The sequence below is a fragment of the Cavia porcellus genome, unplaced genomic scaffold (assembly GCF_034190915.1).
Source record: "Cavia porcellus strain 051 isolate PalLab524CR breed Dunkin Hartley unplaced genomic scaffold, mCavPor4.1 scaffold_23, whole genome shotgun sequence".
Lineage (NCBI taxonomy): Eukaryota > Metazoa > Chordata > Mammalia > Rodentia > Caviidae > Cavia > Cavia porcellus.
The window spans coordinates 62,215,479-62,238,431 of record NW_026947506.1 but is presented as its reverse complement, the minus strand read 5'-3'; the positions used below and the strand labels follow the sequence as shown (position 1 = coordinate 62,238,431).

The 22,953-nt window shown below is 36.0% G+C and overlaps 1 long non-coding RNA gene and 1 pseudogene across 2 annotated transcripts in view; both read right to left on the bottom strand.

Moving 5' to 3' along the window:
• LOC134472563 (uncharacterized) overlaps nucleotides 1-22,953 on the bottom strand; it is a 38,841-nt gene that overhangs the window by 6,822 nt on the left and 9,066 nt on the right. The window contains exons 2-3 of one of the 2 annotated variants that reach the window (XR_010042451.1): nucleotides 11,657-11,779; nucleotides 2,478-3,648 (exon numbers count right to left, since the gene is read on the bottom strand). This is a non-coding gene — a long non-coding RNA (uncharacterized LOC134472563). Of the gene's footprint in view, nucleotides 1-2,477; nucleotides 3,649-11,656; nucleotides 11,780-22,953 lie in introns of those variants that run through there. The other variant, XR_010042450.1, reaches the window with a different exon arrangement.
• Nucleotides 3,671-7,368, bottom strand: LOC134472562 (cell division cycle-associated protein 7-like; annotated as a pseudogene).

Sequence of the window (22,953 nt, the reverse complement as noted above, 5' to 3'; positions counted from 1 at the left end):
AAATGGCACTCATATAATATTTGTATATGCAATTCTCATCCTTAGAAAGCATAATGAAATAATAAAATTATGTTCAAACTATCATAGTACCATAGCATCAGTTGCAACTAAACATATGTGATTAAAAACATGTAGAATTTGTAGGAAGTAAAAGTTAATATTTTATTATTAAATCAGTATTTGAAATTGTTATTAAGCATTTTCTTTTTTAATTTTATTTAAACAAAGACTAAGCAAAACAGAAAATAGGCAGAAATAATACATACGTTCAGAGAAAAAAATAAATAGTAAGAAATCACAAGTTGATGTTTACATATTGTCATTTTACAAATAGTTGTTCAAGGTACAAGAGTGGAATATGTAAAGTGGGAATTCAAACAGCGAGACTGCAAACAGTTCTGTTTAACTGTCCAACAGAAACTTAGTAACATGGTTGTCAATCCTATACACTTAAACATACATGCAGTTATCCATATCTTCATTTATGTTTAGATTAAACAAACTAAAGCAGGTTAAAATAATTCTGAACAAAGAATAGTAGTATTGCTGGATTTCACAGCATGACACTCTGTGATCAGCACTGGGTACAGTAGTGCCTTTTTTAATTTAAAGAAAGACTAAACAAAACAGAAAAAGGGTAGAAATAATACATAATTTCAAAGAAAAAATAAACAGTAAAAAGTCAATAGTTGATGATTACAGATTGTCTTCTTCAAATAGTTATTCAAGATACTAAAGTGGAGCTTATGAAGTGGGATGCAAACAGTGAGATTGTAACCAGTTCTGTTCAACTATCCAACAAAAACTTAGAAATATGGTTATCAATCCTATACACTTAAACATACATGCAGTTATCCACATCTGCAATTATGTTGACATTGAATAAACCTAAGCAGGCTAATATCACTTTGAACAAAGAATAATACTATTGCTGGGTTTCACATTATGACACTCCAGGATCAGCACTGGGTATTTTAGTGTCTCTTTTTCTTCAAAGTATCTGTTCATTTCATCATGTGTCATAAGATCTGTTCTCATAAACTGTTTACAGATTCTACACATGCATGAGTCTTACCATGTATTTCTATCCTTTCTATGTTAGGGGTAGAAATAAAACAAAGCAAGGAAAAACAAAACATATTCCTATAAACACATGAAATGAAATAAACATATAAGACTGTTGCACAAAGAGCTCTACCTGTGTTGTCTCTTGTTATCTTCAATAGAATTGGCTATATCATCAGATATAGTATAATTGAATATATCAGTACATAACAGTATTAATAAAAACATAACTTTGTATATAGTAGAGAACTTCAAAAACAGGCAGGTATCAAGTGAGAATGTGTATCATAGAGTCTTGTCATCTTCAGTGTAGTTGCCTATACTCTCAGACTTGATACTATCAATCATATCAGTTTTGAATAAAATCTTCTCTGCCTCATTTCTGTTATGCTCTTGTTTGCCATCAATTGTTTGCTTATCTTCTTCTTTCTGTTTCCTGCTCCATTCATTAAGGCCTCTCTGCCACTGTTCCTGGAATCCTAGTACTTTTCTCTCTCTCTAGAATGCCCTGAAGTATTCTCTGTAGACTTGGATTGGTGGTTGCAAATTTCCCAAGTTCCTCTTTGTCTTGGAAGCATCTTGTTTCTCCATTAATTTCTAGAGACAGTTTATCAGAGTATATCAATCTGTGATGAAGGTTATTTTCTTTCAGGGCTTGGACTATTTCGCTCCACGCTCTTCTTGACTTGATGGTTTGTGTCGAGAAGTCTGCTTATTTTGATGGGCATTCCTCTGTAGTTATCTGTTTCTTGTCTCTAACAGCTTTTAATATTTTGTTCTTATATTGAATTTCTGGGATCTTGGTTATTATATGCCTGGGTGTAGCTCTGTTTTGGTTGTAGGTGGCTGGAGTTCTGTGTGCCTCATATATCAGAATATCATTTCCTTTTCCTATATTTGAGAAGTTTTCCTTAATTATTTCTGTGAATAACCTTTGTAGTTCCTTTGTTTGTAGCTCAGCTTCTTCATTCACATTCTTTATTCTCAAGTTATAGATCATTTTGTCATCTTCTAGCCTTCATATTGTTATTGCTTGTTTCCTTGTTATTTTTAAAAAGTTTTCCCTTTCATACTCCCACATTGCAAAATTGTCCTCCAGTTTGGATAATCTATCCTTAGTTTCTTTCAAGCTGATCTGCCATCTTTCCACAGAGTTTTTAATTTCCTGGTGATCTCTTTGACTCTGTTTCATGTGTTCTATATTTTTTTATATTCTTCATCAAATGGTTCTCTCCTTCCATCTGTGTCTGCTTGAGGGGGAGAGGCTTAGTATCTCTTTAATTAATTTTCTTATATTTTGCTTTATTTGGCCAAATATTTCACTTTTGAACTTGTCTATGAAGTCCCAAATATATCTCTTTATGTCCACTGGCACTGTGTCTCATATTGCATGTTTGCTGTTCTCATTCTCCTTTGTATTTATCTGTCCTGGGTCAATGTTCTCAGGGTTGGGGCCTGGGGACTTTTTGTTGTTGCTTCCTCTTCCCCTCTTTTTTTGCTTCTTCCAGGAGGCCCCAGTTTCTTTCTTTGTTGGTTACAATTCTTCTGAAGTGCACTGGATAGATGACCCTTCCCACAGCAGTGTGCTAGTGAGTTGCAGACAGAGACAGCGTATGCTGGCCCCTCCCCTCTGGATCAGTCAAGCGCTGTATCCTGCACTGTATTACTTTGTGTCACCTCCCCTCTGGGTGGCGGCGGCTGGAGCACAGCAGCGGAGGTGGACTTTACACCATCTACCCTCCAGGTTGGTGGCCACAGTGGGGTCAAGGGTGGGGGCAGCGATGGGTGGCCAGTCACTCCCGGGCCTGCAGTGACAGGTCTCAGTGGTGGCCTGGAGGCACCGCAGGTGGCAGCTGGAGTGGGGCAGCGCAAGGATCAGTAAAGTTGCTATAATGTGCACTGCATTTCTTTGCACTACCTCCCCTCCAGGTCAGTCAAGCTGCTGTGGCCTGCACTGTCAGTCAAACTTCTGAGGTTTCACTGGGTTAGTGTAGTTAGTATGCGCCACCACTGTAGGGACTTGGTTTCAGATAACCTAATGGGTCTCAGCCAGGTCACACGACCCAGGTCTAGCTCACTCCACCAATCCCGTTCGGGAAGGGAGCAATGGACTGCTGCCCCTTGTACTTGCCAGTCCTTCCCGGTCCCAGAATGTCATCCGCTGGAGCCCCCCTATTTATGGAATGGCTCCACTCCCATCACTCACCACAGGTCAATGTAGGCTCCTCACCAACTCAGCTCTCCCTTTGGCTCACTGGCCCCCAAATTCCATGTCAAAGCAGCGGGACCTTGGACAGGACAGCAAGTCACAGCAGGACCTCGGCAAGCTGTGGCAGGACCACGGCAAGCTGCAGCAGGACTGCGGCAGGACCTCAGATGGTTGGAAAGTCACCTTAATTTCTTCTTGGGGTGAGAGAATTCATCTCCCTCTGTTTGGGGCTCCTCACTCTGTATTATGTTGAATTCTAAGTTGACTATCTCAGAGAGCCTCTGTAGCCAGTTGTTATCTATCCGCCATCTTGCTTCTCCCTCTATTAAACATTTTCTAAACTATTGTCCACTCCAGTGAATTAAGACTTCACACTATCGAGACAGAAATAAGCATGACTTGAAGTTAGTTGTTTGAAATTAACTTTAAAGAAAATATAGATTTAAAAACAAAACCTTATGTTTGACAATATCAGAAGAGACAGGAGCAGCAGGAGTTGTAAGTGAAATTGGTCACTTGAGGTTTGAGCATACCATTAGTGAAACTTCTGAAAGCTCCGCTTACTGGAAACATGAAGTGTTTTCACAGCTACCAGCCTTTTGTAAGAAGTGCATTTGGAGCTGATGGAGTCCCGGGGTAAAGATTCTGCTTTGTAGTTTAAAAGACACTGTTCCATTAAAAAACACTTACACACAATTGCTCAACTTCTCTGTTAAAGAGAAAACCAATACAAAAATAACCCAGAAGAGATATTGAATTAGATACTTGACTTTGCAATCAGGCATTATCTATATTACTTTATTTTTATTCTTCACAAGCCATGACATTTATAAATTTGCCTTTGCATTTAAAAACTTTGATTTTCTTGATCTTTTTCATAATTACATCAACACAATCACTATTTCTAAATCTTATATCTCAAAAATAATACACATTTTTTCTAATTTTAACTTTATCTTTTTTCCTGGTCTAAAGTCATTATCAAATTATAGCACCCAATATTGTTATGAATGCTATTGGGACTTCCTGTCTTAACAAAAATTATTTATTAACCTGAGTCATTGATATCTCACTAGCATCAGTTTTACCTAAAATGCCCCCTTAAATCCAGATATCACCGCTTATATATAAGATACTAGAAGATGAGTAGAACCAGATATTTTTACAAGTATTCAGCTTAATTCTTAAGAATTACAGCTGTGCATTATATTTAATTTTATATTTCAAGCAAAATACCAGGATATTATTTGTTAAATTTAAGAGAAAAATCTGGTTTCAAGGATTATTTCATAACACAGCAAATTCCTTTAAAAGTTTTTCCCTTCTGAAAAATGTATACAATATCATCTGTCTTGAAGAAGTGTTGTAGGCAGTAACCAAGGCTCTCATTCACTATATTTCAGCACTAAGCATTTAGTAAAGAATAGTTTTTATTAGGAGCAGCAGCAGCAGCATCCGCGGTAGCAGTCATTCTCCTTTTACAACAATGTTGTAGAGTTAGATGACTCACGCCACCATACACATGTGAGAGGTTGAAATGAAAACATCTCATTCAATAACAAAAAGCTCATTAGAGTATCTTAATATGTGTCTGTAAAGGAGTTTTAAATGGTATTGCAGTTCATTGTTTGATCATTATTTCATGCTTACATCTTGTAATCTGAATAACTACTATCTAAGATTATGATGTGCAATACATGAACTAATTCTTTTTTTTGAAAAGGTAGAAACAGCCTTTTATTGAAATACAAGGAAAAATATAGAACTGTAAGATTCAGTATTTTAAAAAGCAGACAAAAACATTCTATTATTAAAATAAAAACCTTTGTGTAAAAGTATTACAGATCAAAAGCAGTATGTACACTCATTGTCCGAAGGTCTAATTAGCTGTCACTCAACAGTCAGAGCAACAGCTACACAGGCAGGGGAACTGGACACTGTGGTCCAACTTAATACGAAGGGCAGGGGATTGATGATGTGCGAAATAGGCCCAGAGGCAAAACTGGAAGACACTGTTAACAAACTGTTGAAAGGTACCATCTCCAAAAAGGCACTTACTGTTACAAAAGTGCTTAAAATCTCAACCCTTTACACAGGAACTGGCAGGGATAATTTTAAGGCACCATAAAAACCAGACTAGTCATTAATACCAAGATTCTAACCTTTCATGCTGAGGACTCCTATCAGCCTGTTACTGAATTTTTCACCATCCGAATTCCCCAGAATGTCTTTTCCACAGTAATTTTAAGTAGCACAGCATAATACTGCCCACAACCTCTGGAAGATGACTGTGTAAGCCACCTAGACCTCAGCAACCAAATCACAACTGTGGGGCATTCAGTGCTCTTCCGAGAGGCATCTTAAGAAACACACTCCACTTTGCAACAATTACCTAACTTGTTCACATAGTCTTAAGACCTGGGTGCCTTGATTCTGTTAAGAAGTCAACCAGTGTGAACTCAGTTATACCCATTGTTTCTGTATAAACAAGCTAGAAAGCTCATCTCTGAATCCACCAGAACAACGAGTTAACAATTCTATGCTTCTAAGTGCTTGGGTTTATGGGAAGGTTCCAGAGCTACATCAACATGCATTAAATCAAATATACACTAGCAATCATCTTTGAAAAAGAATTTGAGGGCTGGGGATGTGGCTCAGTGACACAGCACTTAACCTAGCACGTGCAAGGCCCTGGATTCCACCCCGAGCACCACACACACATATAACACACACACAAATTAAAAAAAAAATAATGATCTGGAAACGTAAGTGGCAGATGGAAATAGGTGGGGGCAGAGGACACAGAGAAGTGGTAAAGAGGGCAACGCCTCACCTTCCATGATGTTCTAGAAGCACCTGCAAATCTACCGGGATTAACCTGATCTGAGTGTTCTATTAAACTGACCATCACGATTCTTAACTCAGGTTTCAATCAATGACAGAACTGGAAACTTCAACTAGGAAAATGTGGGCTGTGGAAAGCAGGCAGCCAATCTTCTAGGTATTACGTACTTGCATTTCAAACTCCTGTTTCAGACTCTTCAAGTAAGCATGCACATGCCCAAAGTCATGGTATTTGGCTAAATACACAAGGACCCCAGTTGCACACCCTCCATCTCGCTGGCGACAGAAACTGCAGTTACAGATCCCCCGACAAGGTGGGCAGTGCCAGTCCGGGCCCAGCAGCGCATCCTTGACTCCTCCCCATAGCGATTCCGAAGGCAAGGGCCACAGAACTGGCCTCGAATGCCTCAGCAGTCTGGGTTCCTGCAGTTTGTTTTGGTATCAATAGTTTTCTGATGGTACTGATGGCAAGTAGGGCCCAGCGAGCGGTTATAGATCTTCTCTCCGGAGGTGCTGCAGATGGTCTACAACTCGTCCTCTGTGATTTCTTCTACCGGACGAATTATGTGTGGAAGGGTCATGGATCCCGGGCGGCGACTTCTGGGCATGTCATCGTCCAGTGCATCCAAGGCCTTCCTTTTCCTCACGAGCATGTACTTATCATCTTCCTCTTCTTCCTCCTCCTCAGTGGGGACAGCACTCAGAGACCCCAGGACCCGAGACCTGGACCTGGCAGGCGGCCGGCTCTGCGCTCTGGGTTCCCCCTGACAGCCATGCGTGGGAACGTGCGCCTCCGGGGAGCCTTCGACAGTGATCGGGGGCCCGGGACAGATGGTCTTCCAGAGAATGAGCCAGGAAAACTTTCTAATTCTGACGTGAGTTTTGCAAGCATGGCTTTGTTTTGCTTTGTATTTAAGGCCCTTTTTTCCAGAAAGTTCATGCTGCTCTCGTCTTCTGAATCGGAGTTGGAAACGCTGTCAGAATCCTCTGGAGGCCTGGGGCGCTGGCTGTTTGTTGGTGTCGCCCTGGAAACTTCATGGCCACCTGAGAGGGCCGGAGGGTCTGCCCTGGCTGCCTGCAGTCTTGTGTTTGCAAAATTATCAGAAGCAAAGCTGTCACAACTGTCATCAGAGGATGACGATGTTTCCATGGAAATCAACTTTATATATCTGAATTTCTTTACGTTCTTCACTCTGAGATCCTTTTACCTCCATGCTGGCGGTAGGCGCACGGGCGGCGCTGCTGGGACAGGGAACGGCCAAGGAGCCGCCACATGAACTAATTCTTACTAAACTTTGAAAGTCTGTATCATTTCTATCTTTCATTTGTTTTGCTTTTAAAATAATAAAAATAGTAAATGGTATTGAAATGGAGAAAGCCAAAATATACATTTTATAGAATTTTAAAATTTGATGGAGGTAAAACTTCAAACATTTTCTAGCTCTTGGCTCTCCCCTGAATTTTTTAGTGAGTGCCATGAGACTTTATCATGGTTTTTGAGCAATTCAGTAGAGAACTGTGCAATCTTTTTCACATATTTTATCTTGTTTCATTTCTGTATGTTCTGATGTTAAAAGATAGAACTTAGTGAGGTTGGGGATTTAGCTCAGCGGCGTAAGCACCTGCCTCGCAAGCAGGCGTTTGTGAGTTCGATCCCCGGTACCGGTAAAAAAAAAATAATAAAAAAAAAAAGATAGAACTCAGTATGTTCTAAGTAGTTTCACTCTTAAGATGCTGTTAGTTAAGGTAGTTTTTCTTCAGGATCCTATATCTATAAAACTTCTACGAACTTTCAGAGTGCTAAAGATTTCTCTAAAACCAAAACCTTTGGAGCTATCTTGTTTTTTACATATTTAATAATTTCCCACATATTTAATAATTTTCCATTTCTTCAGGGTGAAGTAAAGTCCAATAGACTCACATTTCCTCTTTGCATACCGCAAAGTTTCATTTATATCTTAAGCACATCATTTGTAATATTTTGTGTTTAATAGTAAAACATCTCTATGTATGTTTCTCATCCTCTCTTTCTCTCTGAATGTTTGTGTGTATGTAAGAACTTATGTTTTAGATTAGGCACATAAGCAGCCTAAATTATTTTTCTCTAAGGCTTATTTATTGCTTTAATTTGGCTAGGAAATGTCCCCCAAAACACATGTTGAATGCTTAGGCTAGGCCTATGATTTTATTGGTAGTTAGTGGAATACTTAAGAGGTTCAGTCTTATGAAAGGAAGTCAGGAGCCGGAGGTAGGATCCTAAATGGAGTATTCAGGTCTAGATCTCCCTATTCATCTTGGTTTTCTTCCTGCCTGCAATGAAGTGAATTTCTTCTTCCTGCCATGGTCCTGCCATGATGCACTACCTCTCCACAGCCCCACAAGCAGTGGATCACTTAACTGAATAAATATCTTTAAAACTGAGATTGAAAAAGAAAACTTTTCTGCTTTTAAGATGATCATCTCAAGGATTTTGTAACAGTTATGCAAAAGCTCTTCAGTCAGTCATCATATTAACTTTTGTTTCTTTAGATTTAACTATAGCTTTGTAGTGCATTTCAAAATCAGGTAGTGTGATTCCTCTGACACATTCTTTTAGCAGTATCGCTTTCATATTTCATGTCTTTTATTGATCTATCTGAAATTTAGGATTGTTTTTCCCAGCTTTGTGAATTTGATAGTTGTAGACATCCTTCTTGTCAGAGTGATAATTTTCTGCAATCTGTTTGTGAGTATCTTGATAAGGAGTTTTGCATCTATGCTAATTCAGAAGAATGGCCTGTAATTCTCTCTTTTTTTTTTTTTTTTTTGGAAATTTGTCTTTCAAAACTGAGATGCTTCCATGATAAAAGAACATATGAAATTCATGGCCACCAACCCAACAGTCCAAAATGTTCTGAAAGATAACAATGCTAATTCCAATAATCCCAACAAAATGAATCCACCAGGCAAGACAAGCAAATACACAAAAGGGAAAGAAAGAGACCCAACAACAAGAAAATATGATAAGGATATATCAATAAATATTTATAATCAACATTGGTGAATGGTCTAAATTCACCAATCAAAAGAAACAGATTGGCAGAATTGATCAAGAAACAAGATCCAACTATGTGCTGCATATAAGAAGCATTTCACTCAATTATATAAAATGGACATGAAAAATAAGACAAGTGGTACAATATACAATTGTAATTGTAATACAATTATACTGAATAACTTGATTGCCTCATCATCACAAAAAACAGATCAACTAAATAATAAATCAATGAAGCAATATCAGAGCTGTACCAAATCTTTGAGCAAATGAACTTAGTAGGTATCTACAGAGTGTCCCAGTCAAAAATGCACATTTCTAATATCAGTACCCAGGACTTTCACCAAAATAGACCACATATTATCTCATAGAACATGACAATAAGGAATTGAAATTGTACCATGCATATTACTGAACCATAGTGCAGTGAAGCTGAATAGCATCAGCAAAAGGAAACCACTACATAAAGGATGAAAATGCATAACATGCTACTGTCTAACCATTGAGTTACGGATAAAATAAAAGAAGAAATTAGACATTTTCTACCATTGAGCTGTAATATCAATGCAACATATGGGTAACAATGAAAGCATTCATATTAGGGAAATTTATGGCAGTGAATACTCACATTAGGAAAACACTGAGCTTAAATAATGTTCAACCTCCAGTTTTTAGAAAACAAAAACCAAAACAAGTTATACCCAAAATGTACAAGGAAGGAAATTTTAAGCTGATATTTTATGCCACTTTTATTGTTTTCTGATTTTTGTCTAATTTGAATTTATCTTAGATTGACTAATCTTTGCATCATCTAAGAGATGTTGTATTCATTTTGCTTGTTCAGTGATTATATCTAGATTTCTTAAAAAGAACTCTAATACCTAATTCACATTGGACATTTCAACTGACCGTACTTTTTACAGAATTTCTAATCCTCTAAATTTTTACGTGGAGTACTCATATGGACTGTAATACCTTTTTATGATTGTCACACATGTTTTGTATCACTTTGTTTATCTGTTGTAGCTTTTTATGAATGTCTTTTACAGCTTCATTTATTATTTGGACCAATATCTTTTTAGTTAGGCCCTCTTTGTGCTTGCAAAATGCCTTGTTGATGCTTTGTTATCTTTGCTGATATTATTTTGAATAGTTCACACATGTGACATTAGCTTTCTCCCATTTTATGCCCCATTGATTAGCTTTGCAGTAGTTGGGAGTATTTGGAGACATTTTATTGGCTGTTTATTTCATGTTTATATATTTTGTTGATGTGGCTGCTATTGTTTCTTTGTTTTTTATGTGTTCAGGCTTGTGGGTTGATTGAAATAGAAAGCTTTGTTTTTAGTATGGAGATATTAGTTAATGTCTATTTTTCTGTGATACCCTCTGGGCATGGCTAACAATTGGTCTTTTGCACTGCCCCAAGTATCCAACCACCTCTGTTGATTTGAGAGATGGGATGTTGCAGTGTACTTAAGCAGTACAGTTTTCCAGGAATTGGCCATAATATTATTAATGACTACAAGGCAATTCATATAGTTGGTATTCCATTATAATAGTAACAGATGTGTCATCTTAATTATAGTAATGAAACAACATCAATTATAGCATCAAAAACAAATTGAATAGTCACAAAGTATAAGTACTAATAGAGCACCAATCTTAGCCATAGAAAAGAGAAATTTATAATAGTACAAATACTAATACAAAGCAAATGTTGACTTACTATCAACCATCAGTATGTATCATTTAAATGAAACAACATTACCTCTACTAACAATAAAGTGGCATTCAACAGAAAGAGCATAAAATTAACTATCTATCTAGAGATTTAAAAGCTCTACTATACTAGTAAAGATATAGAAGATAGAGAGCCAGGCAATGAAAAAAACAAATGATTTTGAAAAAGCAATCAATGGTATACGAGAAGAGAATATTGAGATGGCATCATTTTAAGAACTAAGTAGGAAATTAATAGTGATAGGAAACTGTCACAGGAAAAATGAACAAGACAAAGAAAAATGGTAAACAGAAAACAAAAACATTAAGATGAAAGTGAGAAGGCAGAGAAAAAATTGGAAAGGGAAAAATGACATATAGTGAAAAGAAACTTAAAAAGGGTGAAATGGCAAACTGGAAAAACACTTGATGATGGAAAGATTTTTTTTTTTTTTTTTTTTTTTTTGTGGTTTTCGTTTTTATCGGTACCAGGAATCAAACTCACAACTGCCTGCTTACAAGGTAGGCGCTTACGCCGCTGAGCTAAATCCCCAGCCCCTGATGATGGAAAGATTTAACTGATACAGGGGCTGGGGATTTAGCTCAGCGGCATAAGCGCCTGCCTTGCAAGCAGGCAGTCGTGAGTTCGATCCCCGGTACTGATAAAAAGGAAAAAGACAACAACAACAAAAAAAACTACTATATCAACTATCTGCATCATAGACCCATTTGTCCATTCTTCTCAGTCTGCGTTTGCCATCTCAACAAAGATATCCACGTACCTCTTAGCAGATGAGGAATGTGATCATTCTCTGTTCTCTACTGATGATAGACCACAGTTTGGGTTTTCAAATGAGCTGCTAGACTTATTATCTACAGTCGTGGCTTCTAGTTTCTCTCTTTCCCTGGGCAGAGATAAGTAAGCAGATATAAATAAATAAATAAATAAATAAATAAATAAATAAATAAATTTATTTTAAAATATATACAAATAGATATGAAAATAAAAACGTTTGACAATTTTAGTATCCGTTTCTGTTTAAAATATTATCAATGTAGTAATAGAAGGGAAACTTCTCAACTTAAAAAAAGGATATATAAAAATCCACAGGTAATATTTACTCCATATAGAAAGATTTTTTTAAATGCTAGAAAGATCAGAAATGATAAAAGGCTGCCAACTCTTCAAAATGTTATTGCTTTTGAGGCTTTAGTCATTGTAATAACACAATGAAAATAAACACAATGAAAGAGAAATAAAATGCATACAGATTTAAAAATAAAAACAAAATTGCTTTTATTTTTAGAAAAAATTCATTGGTCTTAACTTTTAGAGGACATCAGCATCCATTAGAAAATGTCAAGAAAACTGATAAAGATTCATATAAAACTATACATAAAACAGGATTTTAATAAACATTAATGATACTAGATTGAAATTCAAATTTCTCTCAAGATAAATCACTATAAAACAATATAACACTGAAAAACAAAACCAAATAAATTTCTACATTAAATTTCAAATAAATTTCTACATTAAAAATAATTGAAAACATGAAATTATTTGGAAAGTCTAAATATAATTAACTAAAATATGAAATTCTTTGGAATAAGTCTGATAAAAGATATACAAATATTAATACCTTCAAAACTAGCTGACAAAATTTGAGGAAGATTTAAATGAATATAAAGATATACCTTGTGTGAGTGTTATGATATTCACTATTGTTGAGAAGTTACTTTTTCTCAATTTTTAATAAATTCAACATGTTATAGATCATAATTTGTTCATATAGCTTTGAAGCTAGCTCAAAAATTAGAAATGGAATGAAAAAGCTTCATCTATCCAAAATTAATATTTTAAAAAGTACAATTTGGATGATTAAATATATAAATATATAAACATAATTATAAGTTACAATGTATTCAAAATATATAACAATCATGACAATGTATTACTGCATGAAGATATACATGTTGATCAGTGGGATGGCTTAGATGTTCCAGAAATAAATGCTAATGTTCATAACCAATTGAATTCCCCAGTGTTATAAGGAAACAAATCATATACTTTAAAATTATTTTGGTGAAAAAGAGGCTAAGAGTTTGTATAAAACAATTTGAATTCATATCTTACAACTCATATAAAAATTAAATTAATATGGATCAGATTTCTAAGCATAAATATTGATAGAATTGTGGCGCGGCTGAAAAGATAAGAAGTATGAAATATAAATGACCTTTATTTTAAGAATGCGGGGAGAGACCCCGACCCACCGGGCTCCGGCATAGTCCCCAGGGTCTGGCAACCTCTCCCGGGGTTGGCGATCTCTCCCTGGGACACGTGGAGTGGGGGCATACATGTAGCTTAGGTTTGGGTGGGGCCTGAGGGGCATTAGTGATGCGCAGGTATCTCATTGGTATTCATTTCACGCCACAGGTAAATTCCTAGGGGCGGGGAAGATGGAGCCCCTTGGTTCTGCCTTCTAAGGCTTTACCAGCTACAGTGTCCAGCCTAGGACAAGATTCTTTCAAGTATAATGGTCCACATCTTTAAAAAGATATCATGGGAACACCTGTGAATTTTGAGTTTGATAAGGATTTCTATAATAATTAAAATAATGAAATGATCAGACAAATATCCGAAGAAAATGTCTAATTTCCTACAAGAAATACTTCAATTATTAATAATATGAAATGACTCTCAATTCAGGCATGTTGGTGCATGGCTGTAATCCCAGCACAGGGAAGGCCTAGGCTATACAGTGAGTTCAAGAAAAAAACAGTAATTCTTAAAATGCAATAATAATAAAATATTAATAAAAAATTTTTTGCAAACTATTGGAACACATACTTCAGCATAAAATATATGGACACATCAGTTCTCATCCTTGTTCTGCATTTGTAAAATCTATATTATTTCTACAGTTATACATATCACTCATCTGGCTAACATTTTAGAGAATTCATGTTGCCAGTTATTAGGAAAAGTGTAAAAGAATTGGAATTCTTATAAGTTATTGATGGAAGAATAAACTATACATGACCTTAGAAAAGAGACTGATAGTTCTAAAGAGTAAAATTCACACCTATCTTATAATCTGCCTATCCCACTCTGATATTTACTCTACATAAATGTAAAGCCCTACTTGTAAAAATAATTATGTGCAAATTTTCAAAAGAGCATCTTTCAGTATTAACCAAAGACTGGGGGAAAAAGAGAAGTTCAAAATAGGATTAATAGAAAAGCAAATTGTTGCGTTTCTGTGCAGTACACTAACATTAAAAATAAAAGTAAATTTAAATTTCTATACATACAACAGGAATGAATCTAAAACAATTATACAGAACCAAGCAATTACATTTACTGAAAATTCTAGCAGATAGAAATAAGTACTGCAAATACTGGAAAAATCAGAGTAACTGTCATGTGTGAACCCTAGGCTAGAGGAGGTAGTAGATAAAAAAAAAAAAAAGAAAGCTAAACATGACATGATTCCAAGAACAGTAAGATGTCTCTATTCAAATATCTTGATTTTGAAGATGATTATATATATATATATATATATATCCAATTTATACATTGAAATATAAGCATTCCATTGTAAAAAATTATTTAAACAAATGCCTTGATGTGATTGTTAAATTTCCAAAATATACTGTCAAACATGAAGTTTGCTCCTCAGGGAAGTAAAATAGACAGTGAATTTAAATATTGAGGGTATCAAATATTTATATGGTATTTATTTATTTTTGGTACAGAGAATTGAACTCGTGACCCTGAGCTTACCAGGTTTTGCTGCTGAACTATATCCCTGGCCCCATATATATTTAAAATAAAGAAAATTGATAAGATGTAGACATAGAAAGGAAAACAATTCAAAAACCAGTTCTTGGAAATCTCTGGTATTTAGAGTTTTAGAACCAAATGAAGCAAAAAAAAAAAAAATTAACTGTAAAAGTCTCCAACAAAGACAAGGGAAATTCAAGAGTATGTCTGAAAGGTCAATTTACAGATATTTTAATTGTAAAGATATGATCATTTACGTCAATTACCCTAAAACTAATTTATAAAGTAAAATGAAGACACTGGATCACTGAAATAGCAATAATGAGACATCACAGGTAAAAAGTCAGTATAAAACTATAACGAAGAGCACTGTGTTGACTAGACCACGTTCAAAAGGAAAAAAGTGGAGTAATAAAGGAGAAAATGTAATGATAGAAGAAGTTAAGGAGAATGTGATTTTTTTGATGATTCTTTTGCTGTAAGTGCAAAGAAATAGCAATGTTATTGCTACTACTAAGGACAATACAGCCAAGAGGATAAAAGATATTCAAGGGAGAAAACAAATAATGAAATGACATTCCTGAGAGAATAGTGATGAAACTTTATTAAAACAATGAATACAATTCATTCACAATATTTGGAGAAAAAACAGAACATGATATCCATGGAGTTTGGTGGACAGATGGAAGCAGGAGCTTGTGGAATTCTTTTCAGATATATTTTCTCACTGAAACATGAAACTCAATCACATAAAAAAGTTTTTAGTTTGATTAAAAAGAAGAAAAGTAACTGTAGCTAAGAAAGATTGTAAGTTATAGGCTATGCAGATACAAGGAAAACTAAAGTTCAATTAGCAGTGTAGAATAAAAGTAAGTCTGATTTATGTGTAATTGAAAATATATATATTTATCATGTACAATAAGGTGACTGGAAATACATATACAAAGTACATTGTAAAATGAAGGTAATTAGTATACGTACTTTTTCACAAATTATCACTTTTAATGAGTAACATGAAATCTGTTCTCACTGATTTTCAAGAACACATTATATTGATAGTAATTGCTACTACTATTATTAACAATTCTTACACAGTACAGCTCTTATTTCATCTTATTGAATAGTAAATCTGTTGAATGTATTCCTTCTATTTAATTGAAATTTTGCATCCTTTAAGCATTTCTCAAGCCCTGACTTAGCTCACCCCTAGCTGTCATCATTACGTGTTGGAGACCACTATGAAGCGGCTCTGAGCAGGATTTAAATTTTACTAATTGGCTATGTTTATCTCTGAGTGTGTCTTAGCCTCAATCCCTTACCTGGTAAAGGGAGCTGATTCATAGTAAGTGAACCTCTATGAATCCCTGGTCCTGGCTGAGGCCTGTAGTTGCCTGTGAGGCCAGAGATACCTCAAAGGGCAAGACAAGGCCACAGCAGAGGACACCTTGGCTCCAGCACTAATTAAGTAAATAGAGGCTGCAGCTGAAGGAATTGCACTCCTGCAGTCTGCATCCTGCCATAAGTGTCATCCTGTAGATAAGATGATTCTCCTAAACTGGCATAGTTTACTGTTTGGAGAAGTCTTTGAAATGACTCCTATGGTCAAATGGTCCTTCCCATTTCCCACACTTTCCTCAGTTTCCCTGCCCTTTGTTGCTGGACTTAAACAAAGAGAAGTCTTTGTTTCGGCTCTCAGTCTTGAGCTCAGCTGAAGGGTTTTGACCCTCATGCAGCCCTAAAATCATACCCCTTGTCTCATTTTATTTAAACCTTGACCTTACACTCATTTAGGAGATTGGGGATCTAGGTGAGGACCTGATAATTATCCTCTGTACTTGTATGAGTTCAGCCATCTATATAAATGGATTTATGTAGTATTTGTCATTTTGTTTTGGGTTTATTTTATTTAATGTCCTCGAGGTTCATATATCTTGTCACAAATGATAGGACTGCATTTTTTCCAAGATTGAACAGCATTGCATAATTTTTGCATGTCACATTTTCTTTATTTACTTGTGGAAATTTAAACTGATATTATATCTTGGTTATTGTGAATAATGCTGTGGTAGACATAAGAGTGTAAGTGTCTTTTTTGACATGCTGATTATCTTTTGGATATTTACCCAGTAGTAGAATACTAGATTACACAGTAATTCTACATTTTTTAAAAATTCTTGAAGAATCTCTTTACCATTTTCAAAAAAGTGTTATTAATTTCAATTGCTGCAAACAATCTACAAGAGTTCCTTTTTCTCTCCTCCCTAAATAACATTTGCTATTTTCCATCTCTTTGATAATAGACCAAGTAGTATAAGTTGGTAACATTTGGTGGTTTTAATTTGCATTTCTTTGATGATTCATGATGTTGATCATGCTTTTATATTTGCTGATAATTTGATATTTTAAGAACTTTTTTCAGGTTTTTAAACTATTTGTTAGCATTTTTTGTTCATTTAATTAAATTTACTCATTTTAGATTGTTTTTTTCTGTGTTACCCAGTTGTTGTCAAACTCCTGGGCTCAAGCAATCTTCCTGCCTCAGCCTCCCAAGTATCTTGAATTACAGACATGCACAAATGTAATGGCACCATTACTTATTTTTAAAATTAGGCTATTTTCTTGCCATAAAGCTCTTTATGTATTTTGAAAATTAACCTTTGATACATGGTTTGAAAATATTTTCTCACAATATACAGTTTTTAATTTCATTCTGGGATGTGTGTGTGTTTCTGTGTGTTGGAGGAATTTTCCAGATTTATATAATCTCATTTGTCTGTTTTTACTTTGGCCACATATATTTCTGTGTTTTATTCAAAAAAATTTATTACACATATCTGTCTTTGTTTTGTTGAATTTTTTCAATGTTTGAGATGACAGTCTTACTTATTATTTGCATGTAGATATCTAATTATCAAAATAAATATTTTAAAATGGTTCTCTTTCCCATTAGAAATGTTTTAATGCTTTTTTCTGTTTTGTTTCCATTCCAAATTTAATAAATATAAAAATAATAAATATGAATGAATTGCACTTGTGAAATAAGTGAATTGTTTGTATATTTCATAGCATAAATTTGATTATATTCCTAATGTGTTTTGTAGAGATGCATGCTAACTTTGAGAAATTTTACTTAAAGAATAGTAACTTGCTTCATGATGAGAAAAAAACTTCATCTTTATGAAATGCTATTTTCAAGCAGTGCTTTAACTATGTCAAGTACCAAGTGAAATATAAGTTAAGTAATTGAAAATTACTAATAATTTAGTAATATGTGTCATATAAAGTTTTCATGCTTGTTTTTTTTTTTTGTCTTTTTCCTTTTTATCGGTACCGGGGATCAAACTCACGACCGCCTGCTTACAAGGCAGGTGCTTATGAAAGTTTTAATTCAAATAATTGCAATTACTTCTTTATTACTCATAGAGACTAGGTAATTATTGTAAATGTGTTAGTAAAACTGCTTGGACAGTATATTTCAGGACCATTTCATTATCGATGTATCAACATTTTAGACTGCTAATTATGAATTCTAACGAATAATATTAGGTTTAGTTATGCAATAATTTTCAGTTACAAAATTAATAAAATTGAGTGACATAAATGATTTGAATAACTCTCACCTTGGTAATTTTGAATCAAGGTCATCAAGGCTTAAATACAGAAACAATATCAAATCAGATAGTTGTGACTAATTAAACTGAATGCTAATGTAATTTCTCTATATTTTGTGCTTCTTCACAAGTTTTACTGATGAAGAAATGATTAGAAATATGAACCTGCTGCATTGCAACATATCCAGTATCTAAATAATGAGACACAACTTGTAAAAATCCATGTGAAAATTTTTAATATGAAATATTGGAGATGCAAAGTGTTTAAAATAACATTAACAGGGTATGCATAGTGTGTCTTATTTTTTTCATTTAAGGCGAATATTGTTCAGACATGAAAATTTTAAATACATATTTAGAATATAAAACATGGAGGAAAATGTACTATGCATTTTCTCCTATTTTCAAAGAGAACATAGGAAAGCTGCAATGAGTATCAATATGACATTCTTTAAAATTTTTATGCAAAAACTTCAAATATTTCAAGAAAAATTTAAAGATTCAGTTTATACATGCTATGCATTTCTTATAAAATATGATCTCTATTTACTAACAATCTACTTTAGTCCATTTTCTGCTTTTGTATCATAGTAATATAGGCTGAGTAATTTAAAATGAATTAAAATACTTTGTCACAGTCCTGGAGAATGGGTACTTATAAATCTAGGTGCAGATATCTGGGAAGGATCCTCATGGTGTATCAGCAGATGTTATAAAGAAGAAGAACAAAGACACTAAAGGAAGCCAATAGTACTTCTCCCACATTAACTCCACCAATGAAAGTGCAGTCATGGCCCTAACACCTCTCAAATGCTCTGCCTTGTGGCATCACCACAATAGCAATCAGGTTTCAATTTGGGATTTGGAAGTAGTCATCATCAAACCATAACAATTCTCTATTTTCTTAAAATATAAAGTAAAATAATATTGTTTTATCATGTGATTTAAATTTATATAGTGTTTGAGTGAGCTAGGCCTGGGTCCTGTGACCTGACTGAGACCCAATAGGTTATCCGAGGTCAAGTCCCTGCAGCAGTGGCACACATGAACCACACTGGCCCAGTGGGGCCTCAGAGGTTTGGCTGGTCCGGAGGGAGGTGGCACAAAGTAATTCTGTAGTACAGGCCACAGCAGTGTAACTGATCCGGAGGGGAGGGGCCAGCGTATGCTGTCCCTGTCTGCAATTCACTAACACACTGCAGTGTGAAGGGTAATCTAGCCAGCACGCAGTGTAAAGGGTCATCTAGCCAGCATGCTTCAGAAGAATTGTAACCAACAAAGAAAGAAACTGGGGCCTCCTGGAAGAAGCAAAAAACATGGGAAGAGGGAGCAACAACAAAAAGTCCCCAGGTCCCAACCCTGAGAACATTGACCCAGAACAGGTAAATACAAAGGACAATGAGAATAGCAAACATGTAACATCAGACACGGTACCAGTGGACATAAAGAGATATATTCAGGACCTCATAAATGAGTTCAAAAGTGAGATATTTAGCCAAATAAAGCAAGATATAAAAAGATTAATAAAAGAGATACTAAGTACCCCTCAAGCAGACACAAATGGAAGAAGGGAGGAACTCAAACACAGGAGAGAACCATCTGGTGAAGAATATTTTAAAAATACACAATACATGGAGCAGAAACAGAAAGATCACCAGGAAATTAAAAACTATGGAAAGATGGCAAATCAGCTTGAAAGAAACTAAGGATACATTATTCAAACTGGAGGACAATTTTGCAATGTGGGAGTATGAAAGGGAAAACTTTTTAAAAATAACAAGGAAAAAAACAGTAACAATACAAAGGCTAGAAGACAACAAAAGGATCTATAACTTGAGAATAAAGAATTTAAATGAAGAAGCTGAGCTACAAACAAAGGAACTACAAAGGTTATTCACAGAACTAATTAAGGTAAACTTCTCAAATATAGGAAAAGGAAATGATATTCTGATATATGATGCATACAGAACTCCAGCCACCTACAACCAAAACAGAGCTACACCCAGGCGTATAATAATCAAGATCCCAGAAATTCAATATAAGAACAGAATAGTAAAGCTGTTAGAGACAAGAAACAGATCACCTATAAAGGAAAACCCTTCAGAATCATGACAGACTTCCCAACACAAACCATTAAATCAAGAAGAGCTTGGAGTGAAGTACTCCAAGCCCTGAAAGAAAATAACCTCCAAACCAGACTGATGTACCCTGCAAAACTGTCTCTCAAAATTAACGGAGAAACAAGATGCTGCTGTGACAAAGAGGAACTGGGAGAGTTCATGACCACCAGTCCAACCCTACAAAAAATACCGAAGAACATTCTAGAGAGAGGAAAAAAGAAACCATGATTTCAAGAACAGCGACAGAGGAGGCTTACTGAATGGGGCAGACAGTGAAATAAAGGGGGAAAGTAGGCAACCAGTGGCATAAAAATAGCATGGCAGAGATGAGGCACAGAAGACTGGCCTTAATCACTAATATGGATGACCTCGACACACTAATAAAAAGAAACACAGGCAGAGTAGATCAGGAGATAAAGTCCATCAAGATGTTCTGTATGGGAAGTATAATCAACCTGAAAGAGAGTTTATGGACTGAAAGTCAAAGATGAGAAAATAATGCTTTATGTGACAGGGAACCAGAGAGAAATAGGGGTAGCCCATCCAGCAGCTGCAGATAGGTTGGAAAGTCATGACACTTTTGTGCAGTAGAGAACTACTCAGCTATAAGGAAGGAAAACCTTGAGGCTCTTGTAAGTAAATGGATACAACTTGAGACCAAGTTCGGGGTAAAAAGGTTCAAAACCACTTAGGTAAATAGTGGGTTGCCTCCCTAACCTAAAAACTAAAGGAGTTAGTGGGATCCAAAATGTACAACGCACACTGAGAAAGTGAAAGGGGAGGAATTATCTAAACAGGAAAGGTAAAGGACATTGGTAATCTTGTACCATGATTTGAAACCCATATTGCTTTCATGGCTCTGTTTAGTTTGGTTTTTTTCTGTTCCAGTTTGTCTACTTGTACTAGATTTAAGAGCACAGACAACTATTCCAAAGATAGGAGGATATACTATGGTAACCATATAATCTCCCACTAACGGGCCTGGGGCCTGAGTGGCTGCTTAGTGTACAGCCTGCAGCCAGAGCCTCACAGCGTAGCCCACCGTGCCTGCTAGGCTGTGGCCTGGTCCAGAGCCAGGCCAGTCTGTGAGTGAGGCTCATGGCAGTGATGGAGCCGCTGCAGCAACAGCACCAGAAGCAGGCGCACCTGGCCCCTCTGCAGATGGATGCCGAGAGAAGCAGGGACAGCAGGTGAAAGAAGCCCAGTTCCTCTATGCCCAAAAGCTAGTCACACGGCCCACTCTCCTTTCTGCCACACTCAGGAGACCTGCCAGCAGCTCTGCCCTGGGTCCCTTAGCCAGAGTTTCACCAGCCACAGCAGTGGCCCGAGTTTTTGAACGGGGCAATGTGAACTCAGAACCTGAGGAAAAGGAAGTCTTGGAAGATGAGGATGGGGAAGATGATGTTGCAGAAGTGGCTGAAAAAGAGGCCCAGGTTGCTTCCAAATATTTTCACATGCAGAGAGCAGCTCGTGTAGACCCCCAGGGAGCACCTATGTCAGGTCTGCTTCCAGCACCAGGGCTCCCCCAACAGGGACAGCAAACTAAAGAAGACCATACCAAAGATGCTTCCAAGGCCCCACCTTCTGTTTCCATGGCTGGGCAGTCAAGCTGGAATCCAGATGAGCAACTTAAGCAGAATGGCGGTTTGGCCTGGAGTGATGATGCCGATGGAGGCCGGGGAAGAGAGATCTCCCAAGATTTTGCCAAGCTATATGAACTAGATGGTGATCCTGAAAGGAAAGAGTTCCTGGATGACCTCTTTGTCTTTATGCAGAAGACGGATGAAAAAGATGTAGTATTCAGTAATGTAGGTGGATACAAAGTCAACACTCAAAATCAATAGCATTCCTATATAAAAATAATAAATCCACTGAGAAAGAAATGAAAAGCCACACACACCCCTCACAATAGCATCCAAAAAAATGAAATACTTAGGAATCAATCTAACAAAAGAAGTAAAAGATCTATTCAGGGAAATTTATAATACCCTGAAAAATAAATTGAAGATGATCTCAGAATATAGAAAGACATCCCTTATTCATGGATAGGAAGAATAAATATTGAGAAAATGGCCATTCTCCCAAAATTGTGATACAGATTTAATGCAATTCCAATCAAAATACCACTAGCATACCTCACAGATCAAGAGAAATCATTCCTAAAATTCATCTGAAACCAGAAAAGACCTAGAACAGCAAAGGCAATTCTGAGCAACACAGGCAAGGCAGGAGGCATCACAATCTCTGACGAAGTTATATTACAAAGCTACTGTAATAAAATCATCTTGGTACTGGAATAAAAACAGACCTGAAGACCAATGGAATAGATTAGAAGATACAACCACAACTACAAACACACTCAGCCACCTTATATTTGATAAAGGGGCCAAACACGTTCACTGGAAGAAAGATAGTTTCCTTAATAAATGGTGCTGGAACAACTGGCTCTCTATACACTGAAAACTAAAACTAGACCCATACCTATCACCATGTACTAAATTAAAGTCAAAATGGATCAAATATATAAATATTAAAACAGAAACACTAAATATGCAGCA